Source organism: Xenopus tropicalis, chromosome 9, assembly GCF_000004195.4.
Source record: "Xenopus tropicalis strain Nigerian chromosome 9, UCB_Xtro_10.0, whole genome shotgun sequence".
Lineage (NCBI taxonomy): Eukaryota > Metazoa > Chordata > Amphibia > Anura > Pipidae > Xenopus > Xenopus tropicalis.
Genome location: NC_030685.2, coordinates 35,555,610 through 35,571,950, shown reverse-complemented (window position 1 = coordinate 35,571,950; position 16,341 = coordinate 35,555,610). Strand labels below are relative to the sequence as shown.

At 38.3% G+C, this 16,341-nt stretch overlaps 1 protein-coding gene across 4 annotated transcripts in view; it reads right to left on the bottom strand.

The window, feature by feature from the left end:
* Positions 1-13,660, bottom strand: part of mrtfb (myocardin related transcription factor B) — a 187,754-nt gene extending 174,094 nt beyond the window's left edge. For all 4 annotated transcript variants that reach the window (XM_012970561.3, XM_031892741.1, XM_031892742.1 and 1 more), the window contains exon 1: positions 13,536-13,660. The gene's annotated coding sequence lies outside the window, so the exon portion shown is untranslated. The remainder of the gene's footprint in view (positions 1-13,535) is intronic.
* Between the last annotated feature and the right edge of the window lie 2,681 nt (positions 13,661-16,341).

Below are 16,341 nucleotides of genomic sequence, written 5' to 3'. Positions count from 1 at the left end.
CACCATAAGCCATGTCACACTACATGCAACTGGGTGAAACATAAAAATGGGACATATTATTCTGCTGTACAGATGCCAACCAACTAACCAGTCGTGTAAGGCCTCAAACAGAGAAATATTCTACTGCTAAGAAACATTGCAAAATGTATATGCAAAGCCGCTGCAGACATCTCATGCCATTTCTCAGCAGAGAGGGAATTTTTTTTTAAAACGAGCTCAGTTCCTGGAACTTCCCTATAGTTTAGAACCCATAAGCAGTATTTTCATTGAAACTGTATTCATTCCAACAGGGTAAGTTAATCGGCAGCTACACACAGACTGCGATAAAATTAGTCGCCACCTGTCTGCATCTTGTTTGTGCCAGAGAGCCAAAAATACATTCATTGACCCCTTACTTGTACGCACTTAGCAGACAATTGCTGTGTGGGGCTGAAATATTGACTGCAAAAAAAAAATAATTTCAAATAATAAAAAAAAAAGATTTAAAATCATCACACTAAAGGGACTTCACTTGACTTAATAGCTACAGAATTAGGCCATTGCATATAATTTTTATCAAAAGTGGTGTTTCAGGGACACTAATACTTTTGTTTTTCTTTTTTTTAATAATTTTTCCTTATATTCATTTATAAATCTTAGTAGTAGACAGTAGTAGTGGCTAGACGCCAGCTTGCAAATTTACCCCTAAATTAACCTGCTTCCATTTTCAAACTTCAAACTCACTTTAGAGAGAGTGTGCCCTTAAACAGTTTAATCATTTCTACCAGATTCTTCCGAGCAAGACTAAAACCAATGTGTGATTCTCAGAAATTTTAATAAGAGTCTAAATGATAAATTTGGGCTTAAGTTCACACTTAAAAGTGTCATTTACTTAAGGCAGGCTTGCTAACCCTTTAGAAATCGGTGATGCCTCATGGTCTGTAGGCATTAGCACAGCTTAGATCAGTGATTATCAGTAGCTATAGAGTCCTGAAAATGCCTGGCCACTGTGTTCTTATGTGGTCACAAAGCATTAGTGTAGCACTGTGTCCTTGAGTTACCTTTTTTCACACAAGGATTTTCCATTAGAAAGAAGATCATAAATAAACACACAGCATCTCTGACTGTCATAAGTTATGTTAGAAGAGTTGGCAGTGGAGCCAAGAGCATTTATACTGCCTTCAACTTAGATTTTCAGTAACAGCACGACACGGCTGGGCCAGAGAACCAGAGCTTGTTTAAGCAATTTCAAAAGATTCTTATATGGTGGGTGATTTCAGGTGATTTCAGGTGTTTTGGCCATTGTCAGTGGGCAACTTTAAAAAGGTGCATTCAGCAGCCAAACCAAGTACAGGTATCGGACCCCTTATCCGGAAACCTATTATCCAGAAAGTTCAGAATTACGGAAAGGCCATCTCCCATAGACTCCATTTTAATCAAATAATTCACATTTTTAAAAATGATTTCCTTTTTCTCTCTAATAATTAAACAGTAGCTTGTACTTGATCCCCACTAAGATATAATTAATCCTTATTGGAGGCAAACCAGTCCTAGTGGGTTTAATTACTGTTTAAATAATGCTTTAGCAGACTTAAGGTAGGAGATCTGAATTACGGAAAGACCCCTTATTTGGAAAACCCCAGATCCCAAACATTCTGTATAACATGTCCCATACCTGTAGTATTAGTGCCCACGGCAACATTACTTGACCCAGCTACCCCTGCACATCACCTCTAGTTCCCTAGGCCCTGGCAAGTGCTGGCTGAGGCAAGTTTCTCAACTTGCTTTATGGCAGAAACAGCACTACTACTTGCATGCCCCTGTGACAATGTTCAAAGAATTTCTTTCGCTGCACATACAACATTACAAACACAATATTATCACACACACACACTGAAAAGACTAAAAGCACAAACTCCAGATATACTGTACATGAAAATATTGATATGTCTTATTTAGCCTGTTATCCTTTTAAGATAGAAGCTGAACTGTTCTGCAGAAATCAGTCACTTATTTATCTAGCATGAAGCCCCACTCCCTTTGGTATACTGAGCCTTCTTTTTCTTTTGAATAGGAAGCCATTGAAAGATCTGTCTACTGTGAATGCCTGATGATTTCCACTGGAGCAGGAGGCAGAAAACATGCACAGTAGAAAGCTCTTTGACTGACTTCCTATTCAAAGCAGAAGGAAGGCTCAGTATAACGAAGGGGGGCGGCTTACAATTAAATAAGATAGAATAAAAAGAAAATATCAGAGGTATGTCATCTTGAGAGCCGGTTTACAGCATAATTATTCCAGGAGTCCCCCATTCAAAAAGAAGTAGTCAACATTTTTCCTGCATACATTTTCTAAACAACACTACTGTAAACGATATATCAATAAATTATTTTTCAGGCAAAGTAAACCCTTTTTATTCTGCTCACAGTATCCATTTAGGAAAGTTGGACTTCATTTACTGCAGAGGTATAAAAAAGTGTCTTATTTGCTCTTTTAATAGGCTCAAGGATTTCAGTAAAAAAAAATATTTAAAAAAATATGTGTTGGTTCAAGAATGTTAGAGTGAATTATTTGCTATGTAAACAGTGTCATTTATAAATAAAAAGTATACTTAACAAAATGACAGTATCCCTTTAATTACAATTGCAACAGTACTCTCCAATTGGTAGCATCACTAGTAGCACTACATCCATCATTTTGTTGTCCCTATTGAAAGTACCCTGCAATATCTGCATACCCATACCCTGTAAACTGAACAGGCAGGAATCTCACTGGAGATTCCAGGGTTAGTTGGACTGTTGACCCTGAATGAGTTGGAAGTTGTATTATACACTGTTACATAGTAACATAGTAAGTTAGGTTGAAGAAAAGATACATGTCCATCAAGTTCAACCTTTAATATCTATATAAAACCTGCCTGACTGCTAGTTTCAGAGGGGGATAAAAATTTCTTCTGGTCTCCAAGATGGCAATCGTACAAATATTATTTTTATATTTTATTATTTTTCAGAATCCACAAGCATATAACTACATTTTATTCTACAGCTATAGCTATATCACTCCAGTGGAATGTTATATGATGTAATAGCTTTTCTTCAGTGTAAACTGCAATTGTAATTATGTTATTAGGAACAAACATGCTTTGGGACAAGTTAGAAGCAACTGCTGAAAATTGTTGTATTTCTACCGTTCTTAAACAACCCATTTATTCTTGCTTACAATTCTTCAACAATTTTTTTTCTTACATCTTTCCAATTTAGTTAAGACCTGGGCAGGGCTTCATTTGAGACAACCGTTGTTGAACTATGTAAAGAGTTCCGTACATTAACTTATTACCTACAGGTAACACCATACTTTGCAGCTTAAAATCTAAAAGTAGCCAGTGCTCACCTTAAGCCATGCACTCCTGCATGTGAACACAAATTATGATACCAGCACACAGAGGAAATTGGAAAGTGCAAAGGAAATGCTGTATGTGTATACATAATTCAGCATTTGCTTAGACTTGTGTACAAATACACCATATGTAAGGCAAAGTCTGCACAGATGCAGTAGCCTATAGAAACCAATAAGGTTTTATTGCTTCTGTTCATTGAAAACTGCATGACCTGAGGTACTTATTCTTTTTAGTCTCAGGCCAATGTGCATTTACAGAAGAGTGAAAAGTTCAGCTATTGCCACTGTTGGGCATGTGCACTTGAACTTAAGAGAAGAAGAAGAAAGAAGCGGAAGAAGGTTGGGACGTGGTGCTCTTATAGAACCCTGCAGGTTTCAGAAAAAAAGAGCATATGCCCTGGGTTTCAGACAAGCGACTACAATCACTGGGTATGGGGTGCCCAATATTTTAGAACCACCTGGTGCAAATTGTAGTAATCCAGCACCCATGTGTCAGTCATATATCACTGAGATTACTGGTCTAGATATCTAGAATTCCGGCACTAAAGAATGACAGAGATGAGGTTTTATTGTTAGGGTGGGAACTCAGCCAGTTAACTGAATTCAAGCAAAACGCACAGGAAAGGTGACTAACGTTTTTAAAATAATAGAAAATAAAGCAAGCTTTCTTCTACACAGCTCTAATGTTTAACATTTTTATATTTGAAACTACAGGATCCATTCTACACTGTGTTTTAGAAGTCAAGCAATGATGTACCTTTAAGTACAAAGAGCAACTGGGTGTGTATGAACAGAAAAATGCAGAGATGCTAGAAACCAGATCTACACATAAGGCAAACTATATACATGATCAAACTGAAGCCTGCACGATTAAAATATTTTTTGTGGTCGATTGCTGGTCTGTGAAATATTATCTTAGCAGGCTGAATTTAATTCAGAAAATTAAAAGAGACAACAGCAAAAATGTTTTTCTGCAGAAAAAATAGAGACCTGAATTTTTTTTTAATCTTGAATCCATAAAGAATTTAAATGTAGCGATTTTTCATCATTTGTGAACAGAATTAAAGATTAAACAGAAGTAAACACACCAAATAACAAGTTTGTACTTAACGGGGGGATAAACCAGCCATATTAATGACCGGTATCCAGGGGTCCCATTAAATTTGTCTGGTTATCCACATGCATGACCACTTTCTAGAAAGGAAAGACATTACCAGACATTGTAGTCACAGCCTCATTGCACCCCTGCCTAATGGTTAAAAAATAATTGCGAGAACAACATTCCCTTTTTTGCTATAGTTTATACAGGCGCAATGCCCAGCTCCATGTTCGGGGATGACTTTAACGTAGTTTCCCAGCTTGTATATACTGCAATATATGGACAAACAATCCATATTTTGCTTAAAGAGGGAGGTATATCTTGGTAGCTTAAAGGGCACCTTTTACCTCTATATTGTTTCCTCCACCAGAGGTGCGGGCTAATAGAGCCTGCACTCTGGTTTTGGGCAAACAATAGTTTTTTTTCAAAGAACTCCCCCTGCCAGTGCTGGGCTACACACACTGGGAGGGAGCTCCCATGGCGGGTGGCCGTCATGAGCAAGTTGCAGCACTCTCTCATTATGCGCATACATGTGCCCCTGGTGCGGGTAGCCCAGCGCTGGTAGGGGAAATATATTTTAAAAACAAAAGCTATTAGCCTGCACCTCTAGTGGGGGAAACAATATAGGGGTGATAGGTGCACTTTAATGCACATAATGTCTAAATGTCCTATATATACTGATAATGGGTGAGCGCAGAGGATCTTTTGTTTTTGTCTATATGTATTTTGTGGTTGCAGCCTAATTGCACCCCTGCCTAAGGGTTTAAAACTTAGTGGTGAGCACAACTTTCCCTTTTTTGCTGTTACCTGACATTAACCAGTTTTCTTCTAATGGACGACAGTGACTCATGAAATATATGTAATTGTTGTTATTAATAATAAAGAAAAACAATGACCTAGGTAGCGTTTTTTTGCAGCAAGCACTGAATAAAGCCCTGAGTCCCTCACCCACACACTTTTTACTTTGCTCTCCAGTTCCTACAATCCAAGGCCAACAGTCTTCACACATTTCATCTTTGGTTGCTTAACTGATGGTGTCTTGGCTTTAAAACAACTTCATGCACCCAGTTTAGCACTGTATGCCTTCTGTATGGTTAACCATGAAGAGACATATGTGCAAACTTACAGTGGTATCTACACTCTTGGAAATGAGAGTTGCTTTAAAGTCCTGAGGAGTCGCAGGAGCACTGTGAGTCTGACATCTTGGATTGCACTGCAGGTGAGATTTCCTGGCTTTGCAAACCTTCAATAGTCTTTTGAGAATATTTTACCTTATCTGATGTGTATCCCCAGTGTCAGTAGCAACTGGGGTACAAACGTAGAATGATTCTTTAGAAAACAATCAAGATTGCAAGGTTGCAGAGCAAAGGTCAATATGTTCTATTGGATCAGTATATCAGCCTTATCCACACCCCCATTTTTTAAAGACTTTTAGTATGACTCTTCAGCTGCATGCATGCTTTCCAGATAGTTGGCACTGGTATATTAGCATGCATAGCTACCAAGATCTTGATCTTGTATTCAGATCCAAATGCCTTAACTTGTGTATCTGACCTGAACCTCTATATCTGACTTTTACCTATCCTTGATCTGCTTGTACTCAACCTGTCCTGACCACAGTCTGAATTCTGACTACACTGTCTTATTAAGTCCAGTATGTCACCTGCTTTGTAATGGCAGTGTCCAATCCTGTAATTTGTCCATCTAGTCAACCTTTGCATGCTCTAACCTCCTATTTTCCAGTCCTGTACTCTGTCTACTCCAACTTGTCTCTTTCTAGTCTTGTGTTTCTTCCAATTCATCCATGTTTATGTTCTGTCCTGTACTTCACCTTCTCCCAGCTTGTTCCCTACTGCCCCCTGTATGGGGGGGGGACTTCTCATTACATGAATCCCTTGTTACTGGGAATTACCTATTACTCATAGGGTCACTTCTGAGACAAAGTCTCACAGACAAGGCACAGGCACAGCTTTAAAAAACTATTGGGCAGCAAACAGGAGATGGGCAGTAAATGAAGTTATTTACCCCTAAAATAAACACATAAAAAAGAACAAAAAATAAGAAAGGAATGTGAGGAATGTGCTTTTATTGGTCTTCAATATTCATTATTTGCCTTCTTTTTCTACCTCTTGCAGCTTTCAAATGGGGGTCACTCACCCTGGCAGTCAAAAACAATTGCTCTTTGAGGCTACTGTTTTATTGTTATTGTTACTTTATATAACATTTCTTTCTATTTAGGTCCTCTCCTATAAATATATCAGTCTCTCAATCAAACCACTCCCTGGTTGCTAAGGTAATTGACCCTAGCAACCACATAGCTGTTGAAACTCCAAACTGGAGAGATGCTGAACAAAAATGTAAATAATTAAAAAAATAAAAATGAAGACCAATTGCAAATTGTCTCAGAATATTACTCTCTACATCATACAAAATGTTAACTCAAATGTAAACAACCCCTTTAAACAGAGTACCATAATAAAGAAAGCTGCCACATTGCCTTACCCCTGGAACAATCAAATAGCAATTACCTTTGACTAGTCTACTTCAGGTTGATTAATTAAAGGAAAGCATAGAGCAAATCTGCATAGATCATATTGCAAGATGGCTTCTAGAATTCATAGCTCATATAGTGTAAATAGTGTCAGGTTATATGCTGTAATATGTTATGTCTGGAGAATGTTTCTCTGAAATATCTTGGAGTTCCAAATCTAAGTTTGCCTAGAAAACGGCTACATTGTAAAAAAAAAAAAAAAAAAAAAAAAATTAAGAGGTTTGACATAGGTTTTCACATTGCTGAGAGAGAAGTTAAAGATATGCACAAAAGCACACCTAAAACTGCTGAACTGCTGTCTGTTCAATGCTGTGTGTATGTAAAAGATGTATTTGTATACAACATCAATCTACATCAGTCTGAGGTGTGAACAGGTGAACACTGTGGGTGCTTACAGTCTGTGCCTGAGGTGCGAACAATGCGGGGATAAAAAGGTGTGAACAGTACAGGGGATTACATGTAAAAACAATACAGGGATTTACAGCCTGAATCTGAGGTGTGAACCATGCAAGGGGCCAGTTAATCTCAGTACTGATACCATTTAAAGGGTACACAAAAGTAAGCAATCACAGCAGCCAGACAGGTGGGGGCCACACATAGGGGGGCCATGGGCCGGATGTGGCCCGCAGGCCGCTAGTTGGATAGCACTGATCTACATAGTGCCTTCAGCCAATCAGCTATTTGTCCCATCCCAAATCACATGAAAGAAGATACTGTTTGATATTAAATAGGGCTGGTGGTGTTAAAACAAAAAAAAAAAAAACCAGAAAACTGACATTAACCCCTTTAATAAAAAAAAAAAAAGCTTTTTCTTTTAATAAAATATGTTTTAGCTGCACCACGTTATTTTCAATGGCCCAGTTTTTTGTGCCAACTTTTCATCATGTAGTGATTTATTTGAAATTATTTCCCTGAAAGCTGAGGGATCGATGCATGGGCAGCTGGGCCCACTACATTTATTTGGTGAGTTCACCCCTATTAAGAAGTTTTTGCTGGATTATTTTATCATTTAAGTAATTTAGTGCTGAGGATGATGCCCCACCCCCTACCCTATATTTCCTTATCCTTTAAATTACAGTCAGATTCTGGCACAGGTCAATGTTCCCTCTAAAGACCAGAGAAAAGACCACCTCCAAGAGCATAGGGAAATTATTGTGCAGAACAATGGGCACATATGGACAACAGGCAAAACAATATAAACAGAATCCTATGTATTAAAAGGTTTCAACCAACACTACCTTCATCCCCTTGCCACTGCTACTACATTACAGACTGCAGGAAACATTGCAGTGCCTTCATTGTTCCCAATATATCTAACCAGCAGGGGTAGCCACAAATAATGGGCTCACAAGGAACTGGAGGATAATACCTTATATCCTTTAGTCTTGTGGTAGCTCAATGCATTGCTACTATTTGATGTCAGTTCGGATTGCATCATGCAGTACAGTGGTGCACAGATTTTGCTGATTTGAGATCTACTTTTAGTGATGTTATTGTATCAGGTTCTACCACCTTATGCAGTAGTAACTATAGAGGAAGCAGACTAAGTCTAATGCCTGAAAATTTGCACGCCTGCTGCAAACTATCTGCAGTGGCCATGCACGCAAGCAGCAAGCAGGAAGCAGGGGGGCGGTTAAGTTGCTGTGGACCCACCAAAGTTTTTTTTGTGGGGGTCCCGGTGCCATCATGTTGTTAGGCTGCTGACCCTATGTGTTAGCAAAGCATTATATTACACTAAGAAAACAGAAAGATAATGTTGATATTAATACCTCATATTTCTGGACTATCAACCTATTGCAGGGATATTTATAATCCAATAATTTGCCAGTATGTTTCCCTTTTTTGTAACTGTAAAAGTGCTTAACCTTCAGTTTAACAAAATTAAAAGGGATTGGGATAGCCTGGGGAAGTAAACGCAGTGACAATATATCACTATCACTGCTATGGTTGCTTTACCAACAATGTGTTTTTTTGTACCAGAAATCAGAATTTAACAGATGCTAAATATTGTTAACAAATATTACTTTAAAGCAAAATGTCACCTTTAGAAAATTCATCATCATTTTCTATGAATTTACTTCCCTGGGATACAATGTCTGTAAGCTATGTTACCCATTCATACAGTTAAAATTTGTTATAAGGTATATGGGATATACCTTGCAGCAGTAGTTATACAAGTACTGGATACATTATTAGCAGAACAATATCCAGTACTAATTAGGGAGGAATTGTATTTTAGGGGAAATTTTATTTATTATTATTACATTAATCCTAATGATTGTATCTACAAAACAACATTTTTTAATGACACACAATGTAAAATAAGGGGAAACTGGGTCAGGCAACATGCTTTAGTCACGCAACACGTGTTGGGTTGTCACAAACCCTTTGTCAAGGTTTAGTCACCTGTACAATCAAGTTTTAATCTCATATTTTGGAGCAGTGGCCTCAAAGAATACCTTATGTTTAAGCCACACTGACACTGGCCTGATTCTCAATCTGCGGATAAATACAGGCTGAGAATCAGCCCCAATGTTTCAGATCATCTTTCAGATGTGCCTGCTCCCGGAGACCCTGCGTTTACTTGGGTGCAGGCACACAGAGTGGTTTTGTAGCTGAAATGAGGGAGTATGCATTTTGGTGCCAAAATCCGCTCTGTATGTGCCTACACCTGGCTGATGCAATGACTTCAGGTGCAGGCACGTGAAAAGGCTGTTCGGAGCGTAGGGGCTGATTAGGTGATTTGGTCAGTGTTTATCTGGAACTGCAGCTAACACAGAAATAAAACAGATGCAAATGAAAGAGTTAGCATTATATAGGTACAGGTATCATATTCGATTTGCACCTATCATGATTATTCTCTCCAGTTAAATCCTGTTATGTTGATGTGTGAGGAGGGGAATAGCAACAGGATCTGAGTAATGGAAAGTAAATTGGATTGTTCGAGCCGTGGTTAATTTCTTTTCTGCTTGCTTAAGGTGCTTATTGCGTGTCCTTCTACCAGATCAGAAAACAACAGGTCATATTTAATGACACAGTTTCCCCAAGGAGGCCCACTGGGATATACTGTCGGAAAGCTGTATATCTAGGCCTGGACAATGTAGCTAGAGTTAACTACACAGCTGTTTAACTCTTTGTATGCCAGGAAGTGTGGAATCCACAATACTGACACAAAAGTACCACAGGCTTGCACCATAGATTTAACGTCACAGTTTTGTTTTTGCTCTGTCATACTGTGTGATATCTGCCACTACATGACAGAGTGGCTTCCTGTGCAAAAGGCTTAACAAACAAGTATAACCAGCAAACACTAACTGAGGTGCCAGACATGATGAGCAGGATTACCTATATGTGATGTGTTTGCAATCTGCCTTGTGATAACTATTTACCAAAGTAAAATGTTATTCTATTAAACTTACAGATTTCTATTCTTTTCTTTTTTTAAATAAAATCAATAAAAGACTTTAAATTAAATACGACAAATCATAAATATTTAAAAGGGGGAAATGTTTGCATTATTATACCCCTTTAGCCCTTTATGGGTAAAGTCTACATCTACAGACTATGATGAAATGCCCCTAGGTAATGAAATGAAATAGTGCAAATGAAGACACTGACAGTTTCAATGTCATTTACTCCACAGCCACCATGGTTGGGGACAGTACCAAAATATCAAGTTCTTCTCTCCCGGGGTTAAAGGACAATTAATTATTAAACTATGATAACACACTCACAAAACTGAACACTTTTATGAACTACTATCAATCACTTTAGAGTTAATTATAGAGTGAACATGGAGTTGGGGCTTATGTTAATGCAATTTCTAGTTATATGGGTAATTAGACGTGTTTGAGTTATTTGCACTCACACTTTATCGAGTGCTTGTGGAAAGCCCAAACACACAGTGTGACTAAAACACTGCTGCAGAAGCTTCTGACTGGTCCAGTTTCCTCTTCTTCCATGCTAGAGGAAAAATATAGACTGCTTTGTTAGCTGCTTGTGGGATTCTACTAACTTATTTTGAAAGTTTAAGTGGCCACACATGGGCCTACCTGACCAATATCTGGCCTAAAATTGGGCAGAGGTCAATTTGGCAGGTTTGATTATCCCGTCGGATCAGGGACTGCATCAGCTTATTGCTGCAGCCCTTACACCCACTGTTTTAATTTGATCAGGAGCAAATCTTTACGTACATGGCAACCTTCATTTTTTTTCAAATTTATTAAGTGACGAAATTCCAGTCTCAATGCAGCCTACTGTCATAGGAAAACACGTTTTTAGGAAAACGCTTCTCATACAGAATACTGCATTGCAAACAGGGCAAACAGATTTTTTTATTTTTAATTTTGAAATTTTACAACTAAAATATCACAACTAAAAAAAAAAATACATTTGTTGATTCAAGAATAATATTTTAAATGGTAAAGTGAATCATTTGCTATGTAAACAGTGTAATTTAGAAAAATAAAGTACACCATAAAAATCATGACAGAATCCCTTTACAGATCTCAAATCTGCCTTCAGGTCCCCTTAGAGCAGTACAGGTAGACCAATAAACTGAGTGGAAGTTTGGACAGTTGCATGAATATTGCAAAGGTACCCACAAAAGAGCCACTTCGGGGAGGGGAATGGAGGACAGGGGAACCTTTACTCTAAGGATGGGTGTGAAACCCCTGATCCTTTCAGCTGCTCTCAAGCACAACTCCCAGACAATGTGCCTTCTCAGCAGCGCACACACCTATCTGTAAAAGCACAGAAAACTTGGTGGGAAAACACACCTTTCTGAACCCACCTTTCTGCATTTTTTTATTTTTTAAGAATGCTAGAAGGAAGGTTAAAAATAAAAATAGAGGGAAGGTTGCTTGTAGAATCCTTCTGAATTATGATTTTTTTAAAAACTGCAGGGCCACAAGTTTGGATCTTGCACTTAACAAACTGTCACAAGTGGGGCTCATTTACAAACTTGGCTGCTAAATTGCACCAGTGCATTTATACCCCTGCAAGCTAAAAAAATTAATCCAAAATCTGATTGGTTGCTATGATTGGTGCCTTTTAGGGAGCTTTAGGGCTGTGGCACATGGGGAGATTAGTCGCCGCGCTGCAAATCTCCCTTGCCGCGGGCAACTATTTCCCCGATACGCGGCTCTGCGATCGCCGAAGTTGCCTCTCGAGGCAACTTCGGCAATTGCGGCACTGCGTATGCCTTCCCATCGGCGATTTATTCTAGCCGGGGGGATGGCGTATCAGGGATATTAGTCGCCCACGACAAGGGAGATTTGTCACGGGCGACTTATCTTCTCGTCTGTCATGGCCCTTAAACAACAACACTAATTGCTGCAGCCATTCAGACATAGGGCATAGGACCTCAACCTTTTTACCCTGTGAGCCATATTCAAATGTAGAAAGTGTTGGGAAGTCACAAACCTCCTGGGGGCCCAAATAAAAGCTTTGACTGACTATTTGTAGTTCCATGTGAACTGCAAGCCTGGAAAAGCTCTGTTTGGCAGTACAACTTTGAAATACAACTCCACCTCCTTCTTCCAAGAGATAGGAAGCTCTCATAAGCAGGACCCTCTTTACCTCTTGGACAAGTCAATATTTGCATGTAATTTGTATGTAAACACACTTGTACAGGATAGCACTGTGGAATATGTTGGTGCTTTATAAATACACATTAATAATAACTCCCAGAAGCCCTACAACCTCCACTAAAAATTGCAGCATCTCTTAAAATACATTGTGGCAGAAGATGAAGAGTGCTGCATTCAGCATCTTGAGGGCCACAGTTTAGAGATCTATAGAAACAGCTGCAGAATTATTGTTATTCTGCTGAATGTAACAAACAATGCACAATGTGAGTGGCATGGCAGCAAAACAAAATGTGCTACAGTCTGACCACTATAGCCTGGGAAGACCCCACTGCCCTACACTCACACTAGCACTGTACTGCTCAGTTGGGTGGGATTACTGAGCCGGAACTCAAACAGATGATAAATTATTTGCATTCCACCTTCACTGACCTACTGCTCCTCGAGCAAATATAGCAGCTCCCTGCCTGTAAGCCCATGTCATTCAGCAACTCTATGCACTGAGCAACCCTCTTCTTCTACTCCAACTGGCTGGGACCCCACTGAAACTTGCAGTGTACTGTTCCTAATGTCCGACTAATAGCTTCAGCTCTCTCCCCATAAGGTTTCCAGTGTTATTGCTGGGTGAATGCACAAAACGAGCGGCAAAACAAACGGGTGAAGCAAGTCCACTTGCAGCTGAGTCAATCCTTGCTCCAGGACACTCTGTAAGTGAAATATGGAGACCATAATGGGGCAATACTAATAATAAATAGCTGCACACACTCAGATTCTACTTACAAAGTGTATCTTCTACATGAGCATGTTACAGTTAGTTAGCAACAATGTGTCTTTCCTCTCCACACTCCAGCAACTTTACAGTTAAGTGCTAATAGTGAAGAGTATACCAACAAGAGAGCAGGATAACGCTTCAGTTCTACTTACAGTGTGTCCAAACTTGCATTGCATATCATCCCTTCTCCACCATTCAATTCTGTCTGCAATATCTTTCACCTCCATGCAGCAGCTCAGTTCTTCTTCCTGCCCTGGGGATTCCTGGTGCCATGTGATCACCTACAACCAATCACACTGTTCCTTCTCCTACCAAGATAATCGCAACAGAGCAGGGAGGTGGGAGGGGGGAGCTGGAGTTTTTTAGCAAGCAGAAGCAGGACTGATTCTCTCTATATATATTTAAGATGTATTAACTACATAAAATCGCTAAACGAGTTTCGTATCAACATACTTCATCCGACACATTACCAGAAAGCACTTCCATCACCCGTTTACCTTGTCAAAAATTAATTATGTAAATTGTACACATCAATTTAAAAAAAACATATAATTTACATTAAATACATACATAATTTAAGCTATAAAACATCCATATTCTAAAACATGATTTTATGAGATACATAGTACATCGATCCCTTAGGAAACATTGTAAATCTATGTCTATGTTTAAGGGTCCGCATCTGTATCCAGAAATTCTCCTCCCTGGATATCATTTGTATCATATTTCCTCCTCTCCACTGGTATTTTTGGCAGATCCCTACAAATGTGAGAAGGGAAGGATCACAATAAACTCCAATAAATAAGGATTCCAATAAATAAATAAATCACGTTTTTACTATTACACATTATTGTTTCCCTAATTTAAATTCCTCATTGGTTATATTTGACGTATACATTAATACTCCCTTTTTTTGTCCTTTACAGGTTTTACAGGCTTTACAGTTTAAACACCTATAAAAGCCTTTCATATTGTCACCCTGGAGAAAATGTCGGGTTTGTTGACCCCGACTCTCTGCTGGAAGACAACTGGGTACCAGCAGTTGTTTTAAAATTGGCGGTTTTCTGCATATAACCTGCGGGTATTCACCTATATTTTCCCTCAGATCCCTATCCTTTTTTATAATATGCCAATGTCTTTCCATGATTTTTTCCATTCGCCCTTTAGAATCAAGGTAGTAATAAAAGGAATACATTTTGTTTCTTTTCCATGTTCTCTATTTTCCTTTTTTTTAGTTAAAGGAGAAAGAAAGGCTAAGTCACTTGGGGGTGCCAAAATGTTAGGCATCCCCAAGTGACTTTAATTGCTTACCTTTTACCCTGGGCTGGACACCCCCAAGTGACTTAGCCTTTTCTTCTCCTTTAATAGTTTAAGTCTATCTAGACCATCACATTTATTTTTTGCTTTATTTATTTATTCAGAGTAACCTTTATCTTTAAATTGACCATAAGGAATATTATTTAGCCATTTCTTGTGATGGCAACTTTTATTGGGGAAAAAAAGCAATTACAGTCTGTAGACTTTCGGTATAAGCTAGTTTCCAATTTACCATTTTCAGGAAGTATTACTAAGTCTAAAAAGTTTACACTTTCTCTACTTGTATATATTGCTATATAGAAGGAGAAGGGACAGTGTGATTGGCTGTAGGTGATCACATGGTACCAGGAATCCCCAGGACAGAAAGAACTGAACTGCTGCATGGAGGTGAAAGATAGAACTTAATGGTGGGGTAGGGATAATATACCAATAATTAACCACAATAAAAAGGCACTCGCAATAAATTACAAACCTGTGACATTTAAAAATAAATAAATAAATAAAGTAGACTTTATTTCTATTTTACACAGTAAATATATAAAAAAAATAGACCATTTATCGCTCCAGCAGTTCATACATTAAAAATAGATAGAGTAGGGTTCAAAATATCTCACTAATTCAGATATATATATACATAAATAATGTAATTACTTGGGTGCGGGAAAACCTTTTTTTTTTTTTTCTCTTATTCTTGTCCTGTGGTCACTGAATCTAACACTTTAAATAGTTTTACAGTAATTCTTTAAGAGTGCGGACAGAGTTAACACATAGGGTAGGGATAATATGCACGCAACTTTGGACACACTGTAAGTAGAACTGAAGTGTTATCCTGCTCTCTTGTTGGTATACCCTTAACTATTAGTGCTTAACTGTTTAGGTGCTGGAGAGTAAAGACGGCATCGTGCTTTCAGGTCTTTTACCTCATAATGCACGCATGAATAGTCCTGCCCAGCATAAGGTTATTCTACTTGCCATTGTGGCACACAGTCATATGAAAGTTGCTTAGTATTGTTTTCTTTTATCAGGCAAAACATTTTTTGGGGGTTGACATGTCTTTTAATGTTTAATCAGTGCATCTTTTAAAACTCTTTCTCAAGTTTAAAGCCCATCACACGATACTTGCTGTGAAAGCCAAAGCTGTAAGGGAAAAATTTCCCACAGTGTGTAACCCACATCATGGTGGTTTTGTCTGCGATTCTACTGAAACGAACATCAGAATGCAATGTTTGTCATTATAAGGGGAAAACAAAATGTGTCAATATACAAACCATTGTGATGAGCAAGTGCGTGTGATCTCTATATGTACTCAGCCACTGTATGACAATTTACAGTACATATCCTGCACAATACATAGAAATATGTTGTGTGCATATAAAAAATACCACTCTGTAAAGCTTAGCAGGTTAACAGGTTTTAGAAATTGATTTCTATAAACTATAAAAAAAAAAAAAAAAAAAAAAAAAGAAACAGAGGCAAAAATCAGACCAAGAATATAATTGGAAGTATATTTTATTCCAGTGCAATAGATTAAGGATATAACTGCATTAAACGTTGTTGTGCTTTGCTACGTTATTCAGCAAGCTTGCTGGACATGGACAAACGTGGAGGCAAAATGTGCACCTTAAAGGAGAACTAAATCCT